Here is a 26,981-nt window from a genome sequence, read left to right as displayed (position 1 = left end):
GGTTCCAGCCAAAACCACTTTGGTCTTTTCTTCGGGGGAGGAGGCAAATCTCTCTTCTCCCCCCAGCTGTGCTGGGTTGGGAAGGTCCCTTTTTTCCCTAAGTGTAATCATACTTTTCTCCTGGCTGAAATTCATTTTGTTAGTTTTTACCCAGTTTCATAATCTGTTAAGATCATTTTGGATTCTGATTCTGTCCCCTGGAGTATTAGTGATCCCTCCCAATTTGGTTTTACCTGCAAATTTGAAAAGCTTGCCTTCTGCTCTGTTAGTCAAGTCATTGAGAAAGATATTGAATAGCACTAGGCCTAGGACAGAACCCTATGGCACCCCACTCATCCCTTCTCTCCAAGATGAGGAGGAGCCATTGATAAGCACCCTTTGGGTTTTAGCAGTTAACCAATTCCCAGTCCACCTAACAGTAACATTATCTAGCATGCAGTAAGGCCTTCCTTTATGACACTCCATGTGGAATGAGTGAAAAATTCTATTGTCAGTGCTCTCTCCCAGCCACCGATGGAGTGCTTCAGACAGCTAGAAACAGGAGTGGCCTGTCTGAAGCTAGCCTGAAAATCTTCAAAAGTTTGGAGAAATGAAATTGTTGATGTTGCTAGCCTCTCCTTGTTCCCACTATTAGAAAAAGATATAGGAGGGTTTGGATAGAATTTGCACAATTTAGATGGGGTGGCTTGGGGTTGCTTGACTAATACCTTCCTCCCACATGATGCAATTGTCTGTCTAAAACTGAGGGAAGTTTAACTTTGTACTCTATTTAGTTTAGGTTACCAGTTCTGGACTTTGCTTCAAATGTACAAGGTTATCATTGGAGGGTTGTGGGCAGGTAGATTTTCTGATAGGAAGAACCCATTGTACCTAAACTTCCTTTAAACATTGGAAGTGTTCAGTTGTTTGTTTTCACCAGTGACTGTGATGCCCTTTTATTTCATATAATTTCTCAGATGCCCTTTTTCGCACCTTGTAAGTTAATGAGCTGGTTGCATTATCTAAGGCTAATGCATTAGACCAGGGGCCTTCAAATTTTTTAAAAAGAGGGCCAGGTCACAGTCCTTCAAACTGTTGGAGGGCCAGATTATAATTTGGAAAAAAATGACTGAATTCCTATGCGCATTGCACATATCTTATTTGTAGTGCAAAAAACACTTTAGCACAATACACTTTAGCACAATACAATAATTAAACAAATATAAACTTACTAGTATTTCAATGGGAAGTGTGGGTCTACTTTTGGCTGATGAGATAGGATTGTTGTTGTTGTTGTTGTTGTGTGATTTCAAGTCATTTCCGACTTTGATTGACCCTGAGTGAGGGCTGGGTAAATAACCTTGGAGGGCCGTATCCAGCTCCCGCAACTTAGTTTGAGGACCCCTGCAATAGACAGAGCATTGAAATGGAGGGACATAGTGACAGTTCACACTAAATGCATAAGGTGGTTGGGCTTTGTGGCATATTTGGACTGTTATATCAAATTTCCTGATATTTCTTTAGACTAACTTGCAGAAACTTTCTCTTTTCTGTATTAAGGTTCTCTCTCCTACATCTCATTGAAGATATCAGAAATGAACCTCAGCAGTTTAGAACTGAATATTTTGTCTGGATTGAGATGGAAAGCTGAAATGAAGTGCACTTTTAGCAAATCGGGGATATCAAAACTCTAATCTTTGGATAAAACTACTAATGGCTGTATGTAAATCTTAACAGCATGAGGGCTAGACAGAGTTATGTGGGATTCCACTGGTCTATGGAAAAATTATTGAACAGGAATCCTTAGTATCATCATCTGATCCCATTTTTCAAAGAAGCATGAAAGCCAATGCAGAACAGTTCCTCCACATTCTACCTCAGAGAGGAAGCTGAGAAGACCACAATGGTCAATAGGACTGAAAGCACTCTAGCAGAACCAAGAGGGACATACATCATTTAACTAGTTCCCACTATATCTCATCAACCAAACTTAAGTGACAAAAACTGACATACTGAGGCCTCAATATACTCGGAAATTGATCCTGATAGTCTGTTTCCCCAATAAACTCTTGAAGCTGATTGGTCACCATAAATCCCAGGAACTTGCTTGAAGTTTGAATTATGAATTATTAAGGCGATCTTCAAAATTCTAAACGAATCAAATGACTGTGGGTAAACCATTTCCATTTAAACAAGAGCAGAAAATAATGCTTGTTACCAGGGTTTTTGCAAGTGATCATGTTTTTAGAATTTAAAGGTTATATTCAAATGTATGATTTATAGATTATAGCAATACAAGTTTTTGTGCTACACTGAGTTCTTCTTCAGGATTTTCATCAAAATGTAAGAATGACAAAATAAATTTGGAGGAAATGGTTTTATGCATGATGAATATGAGTTTCAAGATGCTAATGGAGAACCCTCTGCAGGCACATTAGGTTAATTTTTTGCTCTTATACAAATTACATAGTGGTATGCTGGGACACAGAAGCAACAAAGGTACCACTTTCTGACAACCCAGGGGTCCTCCTTTGGCACTAATCAGAATTCACAGACGTCTTGTAAAACAGGGAAGCAAGACAGTACACATTATTATGCAAGATGTTTAATTAAGACATTTATAAAGTTTATAATTTATTTCTTTATTGAAAATATGCTTAGTACCTATTGCATGATTTGACCTACTGAAAAAAATATCTATCACAACTTCCTCATGAATTTTAAAAAGAATATTTATAATCATGACGGATACTTTAAAAATGAGATGTTATCCCTCAAGAAACTCCCTGAGGAAAGGTAGAATACAAATGTGAGAGATTTAAAAAACAAACAAACACACCATTATATTGTCTTCTTTGTGAACCATTGTCATGGTATTTAAAATACAACAGTGACTAGAAATGTAATTCTTCACTGACTGTTTCTTACTTTACATCTTCAGGAAGTTGTCCATATTTTTGGAAAGGTTTTGTGGACCTCTGGGAGCCAGTTTTTATGATATGTGGAGGCTGAAGGAGGAGAGGAAGTTGCCCCACTTAGTTCTACTGATGGAGGTATCTCAATGGATCCTCCCCGTTTATCTTACACCTCAAAATCTCAGTCATTCATCTTCATATGAATGTACACACAGAGAGCAAAGCCTGCTAAAAAGCCTCAGGCTTCCCTCCCAATGTAGTGATCAATGACCATTCTTTATTTGTAACAGCAAGGGAATGTGCCAACTCCACCACCCAGTACAACTGATCCTAGAGAGAAATTCTCTCCCCTCTGTTATTTAACATCTATATGCTACCACTTGCTCAGCTGGTTCGAGGTTTTGGGCTTGAGTGTTATCAGTACGCCGATGACACTCAGCTGGTACTGAAGATGGAAGGCCGACCGGACTCTGTACCCGATTGTTTCCATCAGTGCCTCGAGGCCGTTACTGGATGGTTGCGTGCCAGCAGATTGAGGGTGAATCCAGCAAAGACGGAGATCCTATGGCTGGGTCGACCGGGCAGTGGGGACATCCAGCTGTCTACCCTAGATGGCGAGGCACTACGCCCATCATCATTGGTAAAGAGTCTGGGAGTCCTTTTGGACCCTCTGCTGATGATGGAGGCCCAGGTCTCCGCCGTTAGCAGAACCACCTTCTTTCATCTGTGGCAGGCTAGACGGCTGGCCCCCTAACTGTCCAGGGACAACCTAGCTATAGTGATCCAGGCCACGGTCATCTCAAGACTGGACTACTGTAATACCCTCTACATTGGCCTTCCTCTGTCGGTGATCCGGAAGCTCAAGTTGGTACAAAATGCTGCTGCTCGGCTTCTTGCGGGAATTCCGATGAGATGCCACATAACCCCAATCTTACTACAGCTGCATTGGTTACCAATTGAGCACCGGATCACTTTCAAAGTGATGGTACTCACCTTTAAGGCCTTGCATGGTCTGGGGCAGATGTAACTGAGGGACCGCCTCACCCCCTACCAACCCCAGAGATCCCTCCGTTCTGAGGACCAAAATCTATTGGAAGTCCCCAGTGTCAATACCTTGCGTCTAACAGCAACCAGACGCAGAGCCTTCACAGCAGTGGCACTATCACTCTGGAATACTCTGCCACCTGAAGTCCGTGCCTTGCGGGACTTACCAGCTTTCCGCAGGGCATGTAAGACATACCTGTTTTGACAGGCTTTTAATGTTTGATACTGCTGTTTTTAAATTGTTTTAAATTGCTTTTAAATTTTGTTAGATTTTAGCTATTCTTGTAAGCTGCTCCGAGCCCCAGAGGAGTGGCGGCATATAAGTTTAAATAATAAATAAATAAATAAATCTGTTCCATTCATTTTCCATACTCTTCCTTGCTATTTTTTTATTTTACTTTACATTTAAAAGCTATCACAAATGGCAAGACTTGTTCCTTAACATTCACATCATCTAGTGCTCAGCAATAGGAGGCAGGAAAGAAAGGAAGGCATTTCACTTTTGAAGAACAGGTAATTCTGAAGCTGATGGCAGGCTGCAATTCCTCAAACAAAATACTTCTAAACTTAAATCATTTGTTTGACTGCTTTCTCTGTAAGTATTTCTTTGCTTTGTGTTGTTTTTTTGATGCAGTGATTTGGTCACTTAGATTGGATGTAAAATATGTTTGTGTGAAGTATCATCAGGAGACTACCAAGTGTTCTCCCTTTCTCTTTGGCTTATGTATTTTGCTGTTTTCCCAAGGCTGCATCCAAGCCTTGTTCCTTTCTTTGTTTGGTAGATTATTTGAAATGAGTAAAATATGTGGATCCTATTTCATTTTTCTACATTTGAATAATTACGACAGGAGGAAAACAAACTTCAGAGAGGCAAGCCATCTATGAAGGGCCAACCATGAATCTGTAAAGGGAGTTTTTTAAAAAGGCTTTTATTTTCTTTTGAATAGCACATGGAAGCCCAGCAGCCATGGCATATGTCAGGACTTCTCTGGGGAGCTGGCTTTTGAGATCTATCTTTGAAAAGAGAAATCAAAAATTATTTTTTTTTAAAAAAACCCACAAAATATCTGATAGATACATTTAAGGAAAATACAGTAACAAAAATATAGAAAATTGTACTTAAATAAACCAACCTGATTCTAGCAAATCCAAATGCTTTCCATTTGCATCTACTAAAAATTCTGCATCCAGTAGGTGACTTTAATGTTCTGCCCACACAGACAGACTAATGCTGATGGGGAGAGGAGGGAGGAAGAGGAGGGCAATTTGGATGAGGAAGAAGCAGCTGGGTGCATCTTAGAAGAGAGCCCATGCACAAGGGAGCTGGAAGGGAAATAAAGAGGAAAGTAGAGGATGTTGTGGCTCATGACAGCTGTGACTCAAGGGGAGGCGGCTGCTGTCCAGCAGAAGGTGGCAAAAACTGAGGATGTGGAAAGTATGCCACCATGACTTTCTGAATGATGAAGAGCTAAAGTGAGATTATGCCAATCCCAATGGCTATTCAGTAGACTATGCTGATTAACTAGACACCTGGTGTTTTGGAGACATGTGGCTATAGATCTTCTAGCAGCTCCTCACTGTCTCTATTGTTAATGTGCCGTCCACCCAGACGCTATAAAAATAAAACTGCGACATGCTTCTCTCTATGTCTGAGTGAACTGCGGGTGTCTTTCTTGAGAAGCTTGAGATACTCAGCAACTGAGGCTATTACTGGTTTTAAACATCAAAAAGGATATTTATTTATTCAAAGTCCTTGCAGACTTGGCACAGCTTATCAAAGTTACAAACAGTCAATAGATGAAACCACAGAGATGAATAGATGAAACCACTTCTCTTTTTCTCCAGTCAGAGTTAACTTTTTCCCCAGAAGGCAGAGAAGATCCTGGAATCTTTTCACCCTAACCTTAAGCTGCCATGGTTAGAAATATTATTATTATTATTATTATTATTATTATTATTATTATTATTAACTTTATTTATACCCCACAAAATCTCCCGAAGGACTCGATGCGGCTTACAAAGGCCGAGGCCGCCGACAACAACAACATACAATACACAGTAAAACTCATAAGCAAATAATAAAACATCAATCAAAACAATAGAACAGTAAAACAATGACACTGTGATGCAATTAAAAACCTAGGGGCCGGGACAAATGTAATGGACAAAAATTAAAAGTGCTGAACCTGACAGGTAATATATAGAGGTATTTGGCGGTAGATGCAATTTGCAGATAATCCCTAGGTTTTTCCCCTATCTATAGCTTAAGATTAGTTCTGGAGACAAAGCAGTGAAGACTCTCTCTCTATAACTATATAACTCAATCTTCTCAATTAAGCTTATTTATCTGTAGTATCTCAATCAGCTATAACTCAATATCTATCTATAATATCTCAATAGTCTTAGTATAGCTTAATATACAATATACAATATAGCTTTATACTCAATTTATTATCTATGTCTCAATAGCTCAATTGCTATCTATATTAACTCAATATTCAATATAGCTTAATATAGCTTAATATCTTAATATCTCAATATATCAATAGTCTTAATATACAATATACAATATAATTATCTATAACTCAATATTGAATATAGCTTAATATAGAATATACAATATAGCTTAATAGTTATCTATAACTCAATATAGCTCAATACTCAATTACTATCTATATTAACTCAATAGTTTTTTTCCAAAGCCACCTGCCTGACCATCAGCATGTCTGAAGTCTTTCCTTTAAACTGAAGAAGGCAGGAGAGATTCCAAAATGGAGATCTCAAGCCCAGGAGAAGGGGCGGGCTCTAAACCCAAAGAGCTGCTCTCTAGGACAATAGTTGCAAAGAGGCCTGCAGGCTGGCTTTCCAGCCTCTGAAACTGTTAACTTTCAGGGCTCTTGCAGAGCTGCAGCAGCCCTGGGAGAAAATGCAAAGGGGAGCAACTTCAAGCAACTGTAAGATAAGGCAAACCAGTCTCCTGGGAGATGGAACAGTTAACCACCATTTTATCTGGGTGATTGACAGTTCTCTTCAAAATTCATGTTTTCTTGACCTTGGACTGGCTATACTTTGAGATTCTACTTACACTTTGCTGGATTCTTGTATTCTGAACTGCTGATGTGTTATTACACTTCCTGAAACAGCTGAAGACCACCCTCTCGTTTCACTCTCAATCCAGCCTTTGACTGACCCAGACTGCAGTAATTACTCAACAGCTTTTGCATTCTAAGCATCTGATTCTTGGGATTTGTGCTGAGTGAAGCATAGGACTAGATAGCCCCTACCTCCCTCCATATCCCATCTCAAAAGGGACATATATGTGTGTTGGCCACCAGCAAGATGCTTGGCAATTATGTGCACATAAATCTCCTTGAATGGGCATGCACAACATAGTCATCATCATGACACTGGAACAGGAGAAAATCCAAAATATTATAACTGAAAGATGGTCTCCCAATGGTAGGCAGATATCAGAAATCTTTAATACAACCCACTGATAAGAATAACATGAAATGTCTATCCCTTGAGTGGATCTATATAGTTTATTAAGGACATTCAATCAAATAAGAAAGTTATAAAAATATTGTTCAACTGTCTTTCAGTCTGTCACTTTTGTCACAGTAAGTGAGAATTAATGCATAAAGTACTTGGAAGAAATTCCATTGGTAATCATATTTGGAAAGAAAACCTGTAAGTGGCTGGAGTTCAAGAAGCACAAGGTTGTACTTCTTCTTTGGAATACATACCCATCAAACAGCTTTCCCATTTCTCCCTATATTTCTGTCATTAACCATGATTTTAACTTGGAACTAGATACTTTAGTTTTAAAAAGTTACATTTTACTGACTGTTGATAAAAATGGCTGCTCTCAAGCTGAAAAAATGGTTGTGTAAGTAATCATGTACAGAGCTTGTGAATCTATGACTTCATTACACAGTCTTCCCAAATGTCATAGGATGCTTGCAGCACACTTCATCTACAGAGTCCCACTCCACCCATCACATGATGCACACTCATTTCCAGAGGGCTGTGTAGGTGAACTGTGGCACAAGCATCCTACGATGCTTTGCCCAGAACATGGGAGGCTTCCCTTGTTTGGTAGTGAGCAACTGGGCCAGCACGGGGAGGGGGGAGGGTACTGTGCAGCAACACTTCCCCACGTGTGATGGGAAAGCATTGCTGCAGGTGAGGCAGGGTTCAGAGCACTGGGATTGCCCCACTGCCCCATGGATTCACCACGGAGACTGATGAATCCCCTGCTGCCCCTCATCAATGTGATAAAGTCTCTAGATTAAGATAATGCTTTATCTGTTTCCCGTTCCAATGAAATGATACATCTACCCAAGTCAATAGTGTTCAGATGAGGATATGCATTTTGAATGTGGTCATTGAATGCATGAGTCAGTTGAGACCCACACCCACACTGAAATAGTATGTAAATAAATTGGATTTCTTTATCTTTTCCCCATATGTGTAATTTTTTTGTACTTTTATCCTACAGAAATGACAAAATCAGCACATCTTGCAATGTGGGCAGTTGTTCCTCTTGCACATTACTGAAAGGTCTACTCTAGCTATGAATGTAAATCCTTCACTATTTCATCCTTATATGAGAGGATGGATAATTGCAGTAGTTTTCTCTCGGCTATGGAAGAATTCTCTGTAGTATTCTCTCATATTCAAGTATGTAGAAATGTAAAAAAAAGTCATGTGGATAAAAATGTGTATCTTTTTTTTAAAATCATCTTTACCTATGTATTTCTCTGTAGAATAATTTCCATGTATATGTCTCTATAGAATTATTTCATGATAAGATTTTAGGTTACTAAATACCAAGAGAAAATAGTTAATTTCTCACTGATCTTTTAATTTTTCTCCAATTGTCATTCTGGGAATGAATAATTATGAATATGCTCTCCATTCCTAACTCTACCTTCTATGTACTAGACTAGCTGTCCCCTGCCACGCATGGCCCAGTCTGTTGCTCTGGAAAATAAAGTAATGAGAAAGTGTTGGTTTCTAATATATGTAATTTCTTTATGCTTGTGGGTAAACAGTATTTATTGCCGTTTCTTTGTCCGTATTGATGTGGAGAGTGTCTGGTTTGCCCACCCTGGAACATGCAACATATCATTGTCCTTCTTTAGGGTTCCTTTCAAATCTATGATACAATATCTATATGTGAATCATATCGATCTATCTATATCTATGACTGGATGGCTCTTTGTCAGGAGGGCTTTGATTACGTTTTCTTGCCCTGGTGAAGGGAGTTGGACTGGATGGCCTCAAGTATTTTCTATTGGTCATTGGGCTTCTGTGTGGGAAATTTGCCCCGATTCAGTTGTTCATGGGGTTCATGGGGTTCACAATAAAATATTAACAGTGATTAATCAAAATATTATAACTGAAAGATGGTCTCCCAATGGTAGGCAGATATCAGAAATCTTTAATACAACCCACTGATAAGAATAACATGAAATGTCTATCCCTTGAGTGGATCTATATAGTTTATTAAGGACATTCAATCAAATAAGAAAGTTATAAAAATGTTGTTCAACTGTCTTTCAGTCTGTCACTTTTGTCACAGTAAGTGAGAATTTATGCATAAAGTACTTGGAAGAAACTCCATTGATAATCATATTTAGAAAGAAAACCTGTAAGTGGCTGGAGTTCAAGAAGCACAATGTTGTACTTCTTCTTTGGAATACATACCCATCAAACATCTTTCCCATTTCTTCCTATATTTCTGTCATTGACCCTGATTGTAGGTGAACTGTGAATCCCAGTGACTACAAATCCCAAATGTCAAGGTTTATTTCCCCCAAACTCCATCTGTGTTCATATTTGGGCATATTGAGTGCTTGAGCAGAGTTTGGTCCAGATCCATCATTGTTTGAGTCCAGAGTGCTCTCTGGATGTAGGTGAACTACAACTTGCAAATTCAAGGTCAATGTCCACCAAACACTCCCAGTATTTTCTGTTGGTCATGGGAGTTCTGTGCGCCAAGTTTGGTTCAATTTCATTGTTGATGGAGTTCAAAATGCTCTTTGATTGTAGGTGAACTATAAATCCCAGCAGCTACAACTCCCAAATGACAAAATTATAATTTTCTTTGAGTGATGGTCACTCCTTGTGTTGTGAGACATTTTGTTGCCAAATTTGGTGTGATTTCGTTCATTGGTTCTTTTGTTTTTAAGGTACTCATTACGCGCAGAGCATTTTTATATATATAGATTGGTTTAGTTTACAATGGATTGTTTGCCAGTGATTTCAAAATAAATGTAGAAAATATACTTTTGGTTAAAGCTATACTTGGAAAATGTACTGTATATACTCGTGCATAAATCAACATTCATGTATAAGTTGTTGGCAAGTTTTGAGGCCATAATTATAACTTTTGATATGACCTATGGCTATGTAAAGAGTCATTGTGTGGGGCAAGTGGCAATGTTTCTTTTTTAGCGATAGACTAAGCTCTTGCATTTCATCACTCAGTTCAAAGAAGGGCAAGAATGTCTTGTGGGTGTCATCTTAGCTTGTGGCATCATTTTTTTAAAATAAAATTTCTAGACATGATTTTATGCAATCATTGCTATTTAGCCATAGTTGCTATGGACTGTACTGCAGTTTCAGTTTGTAAAATAGTATGCTATACATCATTTGGTGCCTTGTTGTGTTTGGGCATATGGATTTACATGCAAGTGCATTGGCGAAAAAAGAATGGTCTGCTCCCTTTTAACATTCTACTTAGAGAAGATGTGTTTACTTATTTTGTAGATAGGGAAAATAGATAAAAGTATTCTTAGGTGATGCTTCCAATTTTTTTTGTCTTGATGCCCCGTTTTAGGCAGTTATTTCCAGGTCGAAGCTGTTCAGTCTAAACTATTTCAAGTGTAGCAATGATATGGTGCACTTATGTATCAATTTATTTATTACCATATTTATATAGCATCATAACAAAAGTTCTATACTGCTCTGCTCAACTTCTGAATCTCTAAAGATCCTGTTCTAGCTGTAAATCTTGAAGAAACACACCTGCAACTCATACAAAAGAGTGTTTTTTAAAATGAAATCGTAGTTATTTCTTTTTTTGCATTGTACTTATTCATTTTTTTATATTTTTGTGTGAAACACCACTTGAATTTTGTTGAATTAAAAAGGGTGTTAACATTATAAACAAGCAACAGAATATAAACAAAATATTTCTCAAAGGCAAAGAGCCAGTCAAAACAGGAGCAATGATTTACTAGGCATCATCTTTTGAAAATCTAGACTATTGAGGCATATTACATAGAAAAATGCATACATACAGCGGGTCATTACACCATCTATTACATGGTCCATAACGCCAGAAAAATATTCTCTGAGGAGCAGTGTGTGGGAGTGGTGCAGGGATGACAAACACAGTCATTTATGGGTTGCTGTGAGCTTTCCTGGCTATATGGCCATGCTCCAGAAGCATTCTCTCCTGATGTTTCACCCCCATCTATGGTAGGCATCCTCAGAGAATGGAGCCCCTGGTGGCGCAGTGGGTTAAACTCTTGTGCCAGCAGGATTGAAGACTGACAGGTCGAAGGTTTGAATCCAGGTTGATCATGGATGAGCTCCCTCTGTCAGTTCCAGCTCCCCATATGGGGACATAAGAGAAGCCTCCCACAAGGATGGTAAAACATCAAAACATCTGGGCATAGTCTGAGCAATGTCCTTGCAGATGGCCAGTTCTCTCACTCCAGAAGTAACTTGCAGTTTCTCAAGTTGCTCCTGACACACACACACACAAAATCCTCAGAGGTTGTGAGATTTGTTGGAAACTAGGCAAGTGGGGTTTATGTATCTGTGGAATGTCCAGGGTGGGAAAAAGAACTCTTGTCTGTCTGAGGCAAGTGCGAATGTTGCAATTGTCCAGTTATTTATGTCACATGAGAAAAGTGATCAACCAACTTCTAATGATTGGTTGAAGAAACAGCAGGGCAGTTTTCTCTTCTGACAGAGGTGGTTCCCTATTCTACCCTGTGACACCTATAGACATGTCAGTTCCTCTGATGTAGTAGAATTGCAGTTAATTTTTTTAAAGGGAAAAGATAACAATACAGGAGCATAGACATAACGGTATGACTGGCCATTGTTTTGGGCATGCCTGATGGGAAAATTGGACACTGTGATAAACTTTTTTACTTAGGCAATCCCTTGTTGTTTGAGTAAGATCAGTGTCCTGGCGGTGGGTACCCTACTCTTGACCTGCATGTTCTCTCACAGTGAGGGCATCGGTTTCCAGGTGGAAGGCGGTCTCGGTCAGGGTTGGCTTGATGCGCCATCCTGAAGTGGCCTTCCTTTTGTAAGAGATGCTAAATCCAGTTTTGTTGTGCAAACACATAATCTATATCAGTGTTTCTCAACCTTCCTAATGTCACAACCCCTTAACACAGTTCCTCATGTGGTGGTAACCCCCAAACATAACATTATTTTCATTGCTATTTCATAACTGTAATTTTGCTACTGTTATGAATCATAATGTAAATATTTGATACACGAGATGTATTTTCATTCACTGGACCAAATTTGGTGCAAATTCCCAATAGCCCCAAATTTGAGTACTAGTGGGATTGGGGAGCAGGGGGGGGGGTCATTTTATTATTTGGGAGTTGTAGTTGCTGGGATCTATAGTTAAACTACAATCAAAGAGCATTCTGAACTCAACCAACAATGGAATTGAACCAAACTTGGCACACAGAACTCCCATGATCAAAAGAAAATACTGGAAGGGTTTGATGGGCATTGACCTAGAGTTTTGGAATTGTAGTTCACCTACATCCAGAGAGCACTGTGGACTCAGACAATGATGGATCCAGACCAAACTTGGCATGAATACTCAACTGTGATAGAGTTGTGCATTCAAAGACCAGATATGAAGATTCTTCAGTGGTCATGTCAATCTGATTCATTTTGGTTATCAGGTGTGACTGAATGATTCAATTATTGACACACACAAATTGTGTATAAATTGTGCCACATATGTGGAGTGATTCTTTTGTATAGGCACAACTAACATATTCAGCTGGTGGTAGCATAAACATAGTTAGTTACTTAACCTTTGTGTGACTATTCTATATCTGGTGGTGCAGAAAGTGAAACACTTCGCTTGGGTGCATCACAAAGGCACAATTGTTGCATATTGAAAATTGATCTGCATAGCCTGTTTCACATCAGTATTTCATAAAGAGATTACAGAACACATCTCAAGTAGCAGATATTTATGTTCTACTTTAGCGAAGTAAGAATGGGAATGGTACAAAGAGAGAGGGGGGACAACAGTTGGAAGGAGGTGAAGAGCAGACGGTGTTCTACGTCTGAATATGGCATGGAGGAATGACTAGGTGGAATTATATCTACCTTCCATGATTACATTTCATTATTTGCAGCCCATTAGTGATTATTGCTTTGCCCACTGCTGTAGTCTGACCATCTGGGAAGTAATTGATTAGTATCCCTCCATTAATTGGTGTGAGCTAAAAAAACTAGAACTGCTTAACATATTTATGAGACTCACACAAAAAGATACCTCTCCCCCCCAAAAAAGGAAACTAAAAATAATTATTCCTTGTGCTACTTATGAAGATGTGCTTATTGAATCAGTACATTTAGCAATGGCATGTCCATGGGAGGGAGCTGATTCAGCATGTTTTACTCAATTGTAATTAACAAAACTGCCTTGCTGACCTGGCACTTCCATGTGTGATAAAAGCTCCCCTGAGACGAGATCTAAGGAAATGTTAAGCGCCTATAACCAAGTAACAAGACAAGCAGCAAGACACAACATTGATATATTTTTAACATCAAAACACAGCAATTTTCATTTCAAAATCTTTTTCGCTTGCTGTGCCAAACAAAGGAGTGTTACGATGCTTTAGACCCAAAGGAGAATGCAATTTTAATAGAGCACTCCTCAGTAAATCCACCTGCTGTGATTGGCGTTTGACTTTAGCAAATCATTGCTAGGTAATCACAGTGTGAAAAAAAGTCACTTAGGAAAAGAAAGTGTATGTATGGCTGAAATGTGTAAGGACACAGCATACCAAATCTCCTCTACCTTGGATGGACTTTGAACTCATCATGACAATATGAATTGTAATTTTTCATAACTATATCACTTAATGATATATGATAGAAATGATAGAAAACCCATGTTTTCCTAGATGTGGTTGGACTGGATTTTCTATAAATCAAGATTATTATTTTTTTGTCGTGTCAGTAGCTACTTGAGAAACTGCAAGTTGCTTCTGGTGTGAGAGAATTGGCCGTCTGCAAGGACGTTGCCCAGGGGACACCCAGATGAATTGATGTTTTTATCAACCTTGTGGGAGGCTTCTCTCATGTCCCCGCATGAGGAGCTGGAGCTGATAGGCGCAGTGGGTTAAACCCCTGTGCTGGCAGGACTGAAGACTGACAGGTTGCAGGTTCGAATCCGGGGAGAGGCGGATGAGCTCCCTCTATCAGCTCCAATCAAGATGGTGAGGAATGACAAGAACAGTGCTTATGACAACATCTGAATTGTCACACTTTTCCCATTTCTGCCTTAAGTATTTCACTGAATGGAGGAAGCAATAGCATGAGATGTACTAAATATTTATTGATGGAGGTAGCTTCATTGATCACTAAGGTTAAGTCTCCATAATTACCATTATGGTGAATTTGGCTGCAAACCTGCACAAAACTAAGAGGCTGAAATTTCTCTGAAGTCCATGAGATTTACATTTTCAAGAATGATCCTGCCACTAAGCAGAATAGCAAAGTGAGGTCAGAAAGACAATTCTGCTTAAAAAACAGTGGTCCTAATCTTGTTGAATTTAGTTGTGTCTTTGTGAATTGATGCAATAAAAACAGTGGCAATTCAGTCATACATATTTTACTGTGTCTATCCCAATTCGGATCCCCATCTAATAGAATCAAGGCCAGAAAGCCGGAACCTATCAATATAATGTAATGATCATGCAACCAAATGAAAAATCATTTAGTCATTAAATTGATGTTCCTTCACAAATATTAAATAGTATTGCAATAATCTAGCATCAATGAAGTATCCTGTTTATCTATCAATCAATGTATCAAAAAACTGTTGAAATGCATGGAATATATTCCAATTCTAGTCATTCCTTATTGTTCAGTTTCTGATTTCTTTAATTGAAGGAGGGATTACATATTTTTCTAACTTGATTATTGGCCTTCATTATGGAAAGGAAAAATTGTTGAGTTTCCCCTCTTTCATCCATAGATTCAACATGGTGTTGTGATTTGAGTACTAGATGTGACACTGAGGTCAGATGTACCATGCATTCTCCCAGGTGAACATGTGGTCTTCGAATGGACCCTAAATCAATGGAAAAAGTATTTACACCATACCATCTTTGAATAGAGAGTTTTTCACACCTCAAGAACAGAGCAGCTGAGATGTTGTGTCAGGAGCCCAGAGGAACAGTTTATTGCAAGAGAAGAAGTTTATTGATTGAGGACAGAAAATGTATACGTTCCTCATTTCTATTATTGAATGGGGTTTACAGCACATGTACAAAATCTCATTTTCCCACATTTTTCTTTGTGATTGTTAACAATCAACAATGATGTGATCATGTCAGTTGCAGCTGTGGCACATTAGATAATTCATTATGTTCCTTAAAAATCAGGAAAGGAGACAGAAGAACTTCTGAGAATTGTTTATATTAGCTTTGTCTTTAATTTCAGCAAATTTGTTTCTCTTTCTAAAAATGTTGGGCATGGGATAGGCATTCTATTGTTGAATAGTGTTTGGGTTACAACAAATATGACTGTATTTTGGTTCAGTTTAAAAGAGTACTAATGGGGTTTATTTTCCATGGAGATCAATCTCACTTTGCATGCAAGGCTTAATTTCTGAGAAGCGGAGTAGCTGGGAACTCTCTAGGGTGCTGAATTATATATAAGGTTACATACCAAACACACACATTACATTTTGGAATCTTAACAATGTAATGTGCAATGAATCTTCTTAGAACCACCTATTCATTCAGTTAGTTTTTTGACAATGTACAGCAGGCTAGGTAGACTTTTTTCTCATTTAGACTATTAACATTTCTTGTATCTCCTAAATATAATACTCTTACAATTGCAGACAGTATCCACCTGCCAGTATAAGCCCAGGAATGGAGTGAGAAAAAAAGTTAGCAGTTATTTATTGGGTCCAGAATTGGAGAAAGTGCTTATTTTATTTGAAATTCCTCCCAAAAGATCTAGCTAACAATAGAAACACTCATATTATCAGCAAGGCCTCCCAGTAGCTCTCTTACTTACATATTAAGACTAGAGGTCAGATAGAAGGACAGGTATCTTCAATCAATACAATTGGACGTGTATATCTGAGAGTGTACCAACTGAGCCATATTTGATACCTCTGAGGTTGCTGTATCTCTAGTGTTGTATGGGGCAAATGGGCAGGAATGTACTGATAGATACTGATATCCAAGTAGATAGGAATTTTTTTTCAAAAAGTGAAGCTGCATAAAAACACCCTTTTAGGGATACTATTATATTACCTGAGACTTCATAGTGTATTGATAACTACTGAAAAACCATTGTCATCTCAAGGAGATAGTGGCCCGATGTCTAGTTATTCCTCCATGTTGTCTCTGTCTCTCTGTGGGGCTTAGAGATTCTTCCATGTTTGCTAAATATGATATTTTTTTACTAACTCATGTACTCTGTCTATTTGTCAAATGTTTAAGATAACACACCTGGAACATTACAGGGAGGATACTTGTAATAGTGTGATTAATAACCTTAGAGGGTAATAGGAGTTTGACCTTGGCTTAAGGTTGAACTTGAGCATACCAGGAGCACCTGTAAGATAGCTAGGGGTTGCATGATGTCCAGCACATCTCAAGGTGTAAACAAGTACTCTATAAAAATGCTATGGGTCATAATGCAAGTCAGAGCTTCCACATGGACCTGTTGGCTGAGGTCAGTGACTACAAAGAAGGGATCCACCCTGGGGCTCTCTGGGGCTCTCAGCAGCATGTTGTGGGTGTCTTGCTTGGTATGTAATCTGCATACTATATAATAAATTTAAGAATCCCAAATTTGTGTCTGTTGTTGCTTCCAAATCTTAAAAAAACTTCCTTGAATTTGGCAAGGCATGCATAAACACCATCCAGTTGAAGCTGAGCCCAAGTGGACTATAGCTAAGGTTGGGAAATAGACGCATATAGTGGGTAAGAGTGGGCCACTTAATCTTTATTGTTAGCATAGAAGGCAGAGACAGAAAGAGAAAGAAAAACATGAGGAGGATTAAGACAGAGGGTGCATCCTTACTGTAGAATTAATGCAGTTTGACACCACTTTAACTATCATGGCTCAATGTTATGGAATCATGGCTGTTCTTTTTCAAGATATTTAGTTTTCTCTTTCAAAAAGTGCTGGTGCCTCACCAAACTCCAACATTTATACGTCCATGGCATTGGACCATTACAGTCAAAGTAATATCCTACCATATTCATTCTACAGTGTAGATGCACCCAGAAAAGAGGAGGGAAACAACTGTAACAAAAAATACTCAAGGTGTGATTCGTTGGTTTTTAGGAGGACATGGCAGATATGTCCTCAGCTCTCCTTTATGATGAACTATGGTTTCAACAAGTGCTTCTAAGCCCTGTCTTCTGATATAAAGTTTTAAAACTGCACTCATGTGAGAAGCTTCAGCAGATTGCCCGGTTTTTCAATATCAGTTGAAGATTCAGGGAGATGCTGTGCTCTTTTAGGTTTCAAGGTAGGCAGACAAAATTCAAAATGAGTAGAACTAGAGGAGAAAACTCTGAAGTAGCTTGAAAACCTGGATAGTTATCTTTAGAAACATAAATGGATAGATGAAGTTATAGTTAACCAGATGGTTTTTATGCTGTACTGCTGAATTCATTTTCAGGTGATGAAAAATACAAAATAAGAATATATATCTGACCCATAGCACTGGGCACAGTAAATTGATTTGTATGTGTTAGTGTTAGCTTATGCTGCTGTTGCTGTTGTTGCTATTTCTTCCCATGGATCAAGGTGGGAATCTATATAAATAAAAATGTAATGTTCGTTTATGAAATTAACATAACACAAAAACCACTGGACGAATTGACACGAAATTTGGACACAATACACCTATCAGGCCAACGAGTGACTATCACTCCAAAAAACCCCCACTAAAAATACAGCAGAAGGGACTTAAAAAGCCAAAAAAGCAAAAAGAAGCCACAGTGCATGCACAAAACGCACAATAGCATATCCACATTATCTTCTGTACTACAGCCCCCAGCATCCCCTAGACCAGGCCCTTTAGGAGGGGAGGATGATCCAAATGCACTGCTTCCAAGCTGCAAGCTTTCTTCTCCTTGGATTTCTTTGAGAGCATCCCAATCCATGCATATTTCCTATTTCCTATTCCTGGTCTGCAAGTCCCAGCAATCCACCAGATAGATAAGATATATAGATTAGATAGATAGATAAGTAGATAGATGATCAAGAGGACTGCTGGGAGTTGCAGTCCAAAAATAAGTAGGGAAGGAAGAAAGGGGAGAAAGAGGAAGGGATAGAAGAAGGGGGGAAGGAAGGGAAGAGAAGGAAGGAAGGAGAGAATGAAAGAAAAAAGGAAGGAAGGAAGGAAGGAAGGAAGGAAGGAAGGAAGGAAGGAAGGAAAGAGGGAAGGAAAGAGGGAAGGAAGGAAGGAAGGAAGGAAGGAAGGAAGGAAGGAGAGGAGAGGAAGAAAGGAGGAGGGAAAGAGGGAGGGAAGGTTGGCCACAGCAATGTGTTGCGGGTACAGCTAGTCAACACATAAAATACAAACTAAGCATAACCCAGTTAAAAGAGTGTATATGCTCAGCTCATTATAAAACTGTACATCTGTGCAGTGTGCATTTTTAGGTCATAGTGCGGGGAACCCACATTGTCTATTTTATTTATGCTCCAACAATAAGATGCACATAAATTATTTTGCAGTTGCTGTACAATGGCTTGCCTCCATATTTCACAAAGGACTACCAGTTAGCCTGTGTACCGAAATGTCATGGAATAAGACACTGCTGACCTGGCAACTTAAATCACACAGTGCCATTGCACTCAAGGTCTGTGGCGGGCTGCTTCTCAGGTTATCTCTCCAAACATTATCCTTACCTTCACCTGTTCAGCTTTAGGAAGATGGTTGTATCATTTGCTTTCAAAACATGTCTAGTGATTCTTAGAAGGCACTTAGGATCATGGTTATAATGCAGTCAGACATCAATATTACTGTGATAACACCTTACCATTCTTTTGTTTCTCCTGTATCAAGATTACATAAGTTTTTATTTAACTAGTTTACGTGAAATATGTAATAGTTGTTCTGGCCATTATGTCAATGATTAATCAGCCTTTCTGTCTAAATGGCACAATATAGATATCTGCTGGATTTTTATTGTGCTTATTTTTGGAATCATTTGTGATTTTGCAGTTGAGAGTATGATAAGGATTTCTTCTAAGCAATTTAAACAAAATCTGCAGAAATCTCAGACAATGATATCAGTTCTTATAGAGCACCGAAGCTCTAGGTGCTCTCACTGCCTATTACAGGGAAAACCAACTGATCCCCAACCCATCCAAAACACAGACATGTGCCTTTCATCTCAAGAACAGACAAGCATCCCGAGCTCTGAAGGTCACCTGGGAAGGAATCCCACTGGAGCATTGCAGCACACTCAAATACCTGGGAGTCACTCTGGACCTTGCTCTTATCTACAAGAAGCACTGCCTGAACATCAAGCAAAAAGTAGGTGCTAGAAACAATATCATATGAAAGCTGACTGGCACAACCTGGGGATTACAACCAGACACAGTGAAGACATCTGTCCTCGCGCTATGCTACTCTGCTGCTGAGTACGCATGCCCAGTGTGGAACACATCTCACCACACTAAAACAGTGGATGTGGCTCTTAATGAGACATGCTGCATTATCACGGGGTGCCTGCGCCCTACACCACTGGAGAAATTACACTGCTTAGTGGGTATTGCACCACCTGACATCTGCCAGGAAGTAGCAGCCAATAGTGAAAGGACCAAGGCAGAGACATCTCCAGCTCATCCCCTGTTTGGGTATCAGCCAGCACGTCAACGACTTAAATCTAGAAATAGTTTTCTAAGATCTACAGAGACACTCGCCAGAACACCTAGCAAGCAAGAGTCCAAAAGTGGCAGGCTCAAACCCAGAACCTCAACCAATGGCTGGTACCAAATGAGAGACTCCCCCCTGGACACACAGAGGACTGGGGGACTTGGAAGGCGCTGAACAGACTGCGCTCTGGCACCACGAGATGCAGAGCCAACCTTCAGAAATGGGGCTACAAAGTGGAATCCACGACATGCGAGTGTGGAGAAGAGCAAACCACTGACCACCTGCTGCAATGCAACCCGAGCCCTGCCACATGCACAATGGAGGACCTTCTTGCAGCAACACAGAAGCACTCCAAGTGGCCAGATACTGGTCAAAGGACATTTAATCAACTACCAAACTCACAAATTTTGTATTTTGTTTGGGTTTTTTTGCTTTGTTCTGTTAGAAATGTAATATAATCGACTGGTTGCATCACATGATAAATAAATAAATAAATAAATTTTTTTAAACTTTAGAGGCACCAGGCAAGTTCCCCCTATTCTTCTCCTTTTGTGTTGTGGATTTAATTGGAGTTATTTGCTAATAGGTCATCAAAGAAGGTCCTATTTAGTCAATAATGATTGAGTATTTGCAAACCATAGAGTGTATAATGCAGACCTTGGCAGTAACTAGTTTAACCATTTCACTTTTCTGCAGTGTGTGATGTGGATTGTTCATGGAGGAGGAAAATACACTCATGCAGAAGTGTTTTTGTTTTTATTTTTTTCCCCTGCTTCCAAATAACTTAGTTGATTCAATTTCTTTCTGAGAGTGGAAATGGAATAGGAGAACATGCCCAGAAAGAAGTATTTTTGCTGCTGTGAGGTAGCTTATGATTATCACCATTGTCACCACACACAAGGGATGGATTTTAGATGCTTTCAGAATCTGTTATCCATGCCTGAACAATCCACCCCAATCCCCAAGTATGTAGTCAAGCCCTTTAAACTTCTGAGCAGATATATATATATATAAACTGACCCCTCCCTGAGCTGTTTTTCACTGCTGTTTCTTCAGAGTACAACAGACATGGGAAGAAATTGTTTGGGGAATACTTTGTTGACATACTTTTTTATTGAATGACCTACCTTTCAGTAAAACACCTATATACTTTTAAGTTAAACTCTTCTGCCATCCTATAAACTTCACTTTGTGACATGCTACATGAGAAACTTGATCTCCTGAAGCAAAGCAGGCTGTATTTTAGAAACCAATTTTAATTGAAGTTTTTGATAATAGTTTTTCCATTTATTAAAAAGGTCTATGCTTTATTTTTGTTCACTGTTGCTGGGTTGTGTATGAGCATACTTGTGTTCCATTTGTAATTAATCCTATTAATATTGTCCTTCTTCTCTTTGTATGTATTTATTTTTAATGTTATTTATGTTTTGTATCCCAGGCAAGCGGCTTGTTGCATGCGTCTTTTTAAAAAGTAACTTAAAATGATATCTTAAATCCTATTATTAGTCCCAGCTAGAGTGGAACCATTGAATCAATTATGATCATAATTCCACCATTGATCCAATGGCTCTACTCTGGTTGGGACTAATCAACAGGATGCTAAACAATGTCATTAAATGTAATTTTGATTAAACTGAACAATTAGGACTGGGACTATAATTATAAATAATTAGTTTTAGAGCAACCTCTCTAACTCTAAAATGCTGTACACATGGAAATGCTGAGGACTATTGTTTTAGCTGGTATATTCTGAGTGCTTTGATAACATTGCTGAATTGCTCTACTGAGATGTGGTTTTAAGGTGCCATTTTACAGTGGGTCTTAGTGTTTCCTGGAAGTTAGATTATAGTAGATAGTAGGCTTGGGTAACCACGGAAAAATTTGGTTCTAAACTTGTTTCGTTTTTAGGGGGTCCCTTGCATTTCGTTTTTTAAAAGAATTCCGAAATTTTCCTTTTAAAAAGTTCGAAATATATGAAATTTCGTAAAATTACGAATTGATTCGTTAATGGCGGATGCAGTTGCGCAATATGCTAAAAAACCCGCCAAATGGGACAGGGGGAACTTCTGAAGCTTCCCTCTCCCTCTGTTGTTGACTGTTGGGTGTGATAATTTATTTTTTATCACTGATGAAACAACAACTAAAAAACTTGCACCAGACATACGGAAATAATTATGAAACAATTACGAAACAATTTCGAAACAATTTCGAAACAATTTTGAACCAATTACGAAACAGTTACGAAACAATACAAAATAGATTGGAAAAATTGTTTCCGTTTTTAATTACTCCTCACAGTAGTCCTGCATGGCTCAATATTGGATCGTAAGCTAATTTAAATACGAATTAATAACGAATTACGAAATTAATGAACGAAACCGCCCAAGCCTAGTAGATAGGCTTGGATGATGTCTTTCAAAAGCAGGACAAATCTGGATTTGCACAGGGCTATTTTGACCCCATGTGTTTAACACTGGACATGGATCACCTCATGTTACTCTGTGCTCTTATATAGCTCTCTCTTTCATTTCTATATTTTAATGCATGTTTCTGATCATCTTAACTCTGTTATGGTTTTGAATTTATTTCAAAAGGTATTTAACAAAATTATTTTTGAAAAGTATCGTCCAAAATGCATGTAATTTGGTGTGTTCACAAAAAGTCTTTTTCAAAAAAGATGACAGGAGGCTGACCTTTGATATTCTGGAGTTTTGGAACCATCAAAGTGACATCTTTATAGGCACCTTTATAACACAATTTCATTTTATTCCCTCCTCTGCGGATGAAAATGAGTGCACTTGTAAGCAAATATAACTGAAGAAAACACTAGAGGGTACATTTATGTCTCCCAATGGTTATACTCTTCTTGTTGACCTCATTTACACTTTGTTTCCCCATTCCCAAAATGCTGAGCATGTCAATTAGGTAAATAAAATGAACATGCCCTGAGATAGAACTTTGGCCTTGAACAATTAGCCAAGGAGCAATTACTTATATTATTGGCCAGAGAAATAATCACTTACTGTGCGGGTTCTCAGTGGAAGTTTTCTGAGACCACACAATTTGTGCATCCCCCATTCCAACTCCCCTGATTTTTTTCATGGTAGTGTTGACCCCAATGGTATATGAATCATGCAGAATTTCCCCAATAGGTCAAATTTGAGAAGAAATAACAAAAACAACTAAATGTTCTCTGGGAGAAGAGAAAGTGTGTAAAAATTGCTGGGAGTGCATCAAAGAACAAGGCATGGAAATTGTGTGCCTCCCATTTATTTATTTATTTATTTATTTATTTATTTATTACAGAGATTTCTATGCTGCCTTTCTCCAGGATGGACCCTAAGAGGCTCACATTATATTTAACACACATATACAAATAATTAAAAAAAAACATAACTAAACAATAGGGCTGGGCGGTTTCGTTTCATAAATTCGTAATTCGTTAAAAATTCGTTATTTTTTTATAACGAAGCGATAACGAACCATTCTGGAGCAACTTAAAAACGAAACTAATTTTTAAATTCGTTTCGTAATTGGTTCGGATTCGTTATGTATTTGTTTCATTATCATTTTGAAGTCGTTTCGTTATTATTTCCGCATGTCTGGGGCAAGTTTTATAGTTGTTGTTTGTTTAATTAGTGAAAAAAATTATAATATCACACCAACAGTCAACAACAGAGGGAGAGGGAAGCTTCAGAAGTTCCCCCTGTCCCATTTGGAGGTTTTTTAGCGTATTGCGTGGTCGCGTCCGCCATTCGTTATTGTTTCGATTCGTTATTGTTTCGAAATTGTTTCGTTATTGTTTCGTAATTTTTTTTTACATTTACGAAATTTCGTAAATATCGAACTTTTTAAAAGAAAAATTTCGGAATTCTTTTAAAAATCAAAACGCAAAACCCCCCAAAAAACGAATCGATTTTAGAAACAAATTTTTCCGTTGTTACCCAGGCCTACTAAACAAGTATTAGAGGTTCAATAATCCTTAAAAACTTCTGTATTATTAAACATTAAAAGTTAAAATTAGTCTAAAATTTCCAATTCTTCTATATGCATAAGTGCCTAACTTCAGTTAAAACCTGCTTCTAAGAGGAAAGTCTTCACGCCTTTTCTAAATGTCATAAGGGTAGGAACCAATCTAAAGTAGATAACTGGGATCAAATACTGGATCCCAGATTATAGGGCAGTATATAGAGACTCAGTTGGTTTCAGTAGTGGTGTCAGATCCCTTCTGGCTTGTTATACCATGGGCAGGCCCATAGCCAGGATTTCGTTTCGGGGGGGGGGGGGGGCTGATTTTTTTTCAGGGGGGGTTCGGGGGGGCTGAGTTTCAGGGGGGGCTGAGTGAGTGAAAGAGGGTCTAGCCTAGCAAACCTTTTGTATCATTACCCCAATACCCCCATGCATATGGGATATATTGAGTATGGTGATCAGATCATGATATGAATAAACATAACAGTTTAAGTAATGCACCAGTAAGGCCTTTTTGTGAACCACTATGAGAATTTCGGGGGGGGGGGCTGAAGCCCCTCAAGCCCCCCCACCCTGGCTACATGCCTAACCATGGGGTACAAAAACCACTCTGTTTGGAGGAGTTCAGGGCTTCCTGTGCGTCATGACTATCATGATGTTCCAAATAGCATCTGATGCCATTCATCCTGAATTCACAGGCTTGTAAATTCAGGATGTATACAGGGGTGCATATCCCTGTGTACATTCTCCTGCACTCATGAATGAATCTCCACATTTCTATGTTGGGCAAGAGTGCATTTTCATGGTTAAGACTAGTGTGCTAACATTCCTTTAGAAGCCAGATCTGGTTATAGTGACATATGCCTTGATGGCATCCTGTGTGAATTAACATAATACGGTCTATGTGGCGTTGCCTTTGGAAACTGTACAAAGACTTTAGTGGATCCAAATGCTGTGATTAGAATGCTAACTGTGACAAGTTCCAGAGAGTATATAATTTCTTTGTTAAAATAACTTCATTGACTTCTATTTTCTCCCAAGTGCTGGTCATGATCCATAAAGAGCTATATGGCTCAGGTACAGATGAATCTGACAAAGTTTTAAGATTTAAAGGGAAAGATTGTAACTTGGTCCTACCATCATCACATACTTTCTTGGTGAAAACATGAGAGAGAGCCTTCTAATTGGCTTCTTCCACCCTTAGGAATTCCCTCCAGAAGAAGGCTAAACTGCCCTCCTTCCTATTCTCTCCTTTTGTTTAAGCAGCCTTTTAATGTGCAATTTTTAACTTTTGCATGCTTTGTTTTTAACTCTTATATGACGTTTAAATTATTCTATATAGTTTTAATGTGCTGATTTTAAGTTGTCTTTTTTCTTATTTGGTTTTAACCAATGCTACTTGTGAGTCAGTTTGGATTCCATTGTGGAAGAATGATCACATTTAATAGACAAGCAAATAAACAAATAAAATGGCATACCCACCTCTCTTTTGCTGTCCTATTTGTGCTGGTAAACCCACATATTAAACATGCATATATAGCTAGAGAGTGCATACCCCTGTGTATAGTCTTTAAAGTTGTGAATTGAAATGGAAATGTGGCATTTTGGAGAGGAAAACACTTTAGAAACATATACAACAAACTTCCTCAAGTCTAGTTACTTCCAGATAATAATAATAATAATAATAATAATAATAATAATAATAATAATAACAATAAAAATAATAAACCTTTATTTATACCCCACTACCATCTCCCGCAGGACTCGGTGTGGCTTACAAGAGGCCAAGCCCAAACACATCATAAAACACACAATAAATAACTCATAAAAGCAAAGACAATACAATAGTAACACAACACATTTTAAAACCTGTGGCAGGGTCAAATGTAAGAATTTAAAATTTAAAATGCTGGGCATGTCCAAGGGAAATAGGAGGGATATTTTGGGATAGGTGGGCGTGTAGACAATTCTAAGTCTCTTGTAAAGTGCATTTAGGACGTATTGCTTAAGGTTCCTTATTCTGGGAAGGCACACTGGAACATCCACGTCTTCAAGCTCCTTCTAAAGACTGCCAATGTTGGGGCCTGCCTGATGTCCTTGGGGAGGGAGTTCCAGAGTTGTGGGGCCACCACAGAGAAGGCCCTGTCCCTCATCCCCACCAATCGCGCTTGCGAAGCAGGTGGGATAGTAAGCAGGGCCTCTCCAGATGAACGAAGAGATCATGTGGGTTCGTATACAGAAATGCGGTCACGCAGGTAGATGGGTCCCAAACCATTTAGGGCTTTGTAGGTAAGCACCTGCACCTTGAATTGGGCTCGGAAAATGAACGGCAACCAATGGAGCTTCTTGAACAGGAGGGATGCATTTTACTAACTACTAACAGATGCATTTTACTAACTCTAGCGATCTCCAGACTACATGGGTTTGTAGTCTAACACAGCTGAAAGGCATCAAGTTGTAGGAGGCTGACTTGGGGTGCTTCTACACTGACAGTACAAACTAGTTTAGAAACAATTCAAAAAGAACTGGTTTCACTAAAAGGTGGTTAGACAGGTCTGGAACTGGTTTGAGGGCAGGTGGGACCTGATTTCAAACTGCTTTGCATGTTTTGTTTCTGGGATAGATGCACAACAGTGCACCAGAGCATAAGGGGTGAAAAGGAAAAGTGACTGCAGCCAAGGTAATTCCTCCTAGGGGACAATAGTCTCTTTCCGTCAATCCATGCTCTTGGGGGAATTTTCAGCAATTCCTCTTCAAGATTCTTTACTGATTATCTACAATGAGCTCTGTATTTTGCAGAGCTGATTTCACTCTGGGACTGGCGTACACAGGGATCACCTGCAATGCATTTTTATGAATTAACTCAGACTTTCCAGTGACAATTTTTGAAGTGCTGCATCACTCTTAATGTGTGCCAGTGT

Source organism: Anolis sagrei, chromosome 4 (genome assembly GCF_037176765.1).
Source record: "Anolis sagrei isolate rAnoSag1 chromosome 4, rAnoSag1.mat, whole genome shotgun sequence".
In the NCBI taxonomy this organism is placed as follows: domain Eukaryota; kingdom Metazoa; phylum Chordata; class Lepidosauria; order Squamata; family Dactyloidae; genus Anolis; species Anolis sagrei.
The sequence above is the reverse complement of the archived record's forward strand: the minus strand, read 5'-3'. Positions refer to the sequence as shown.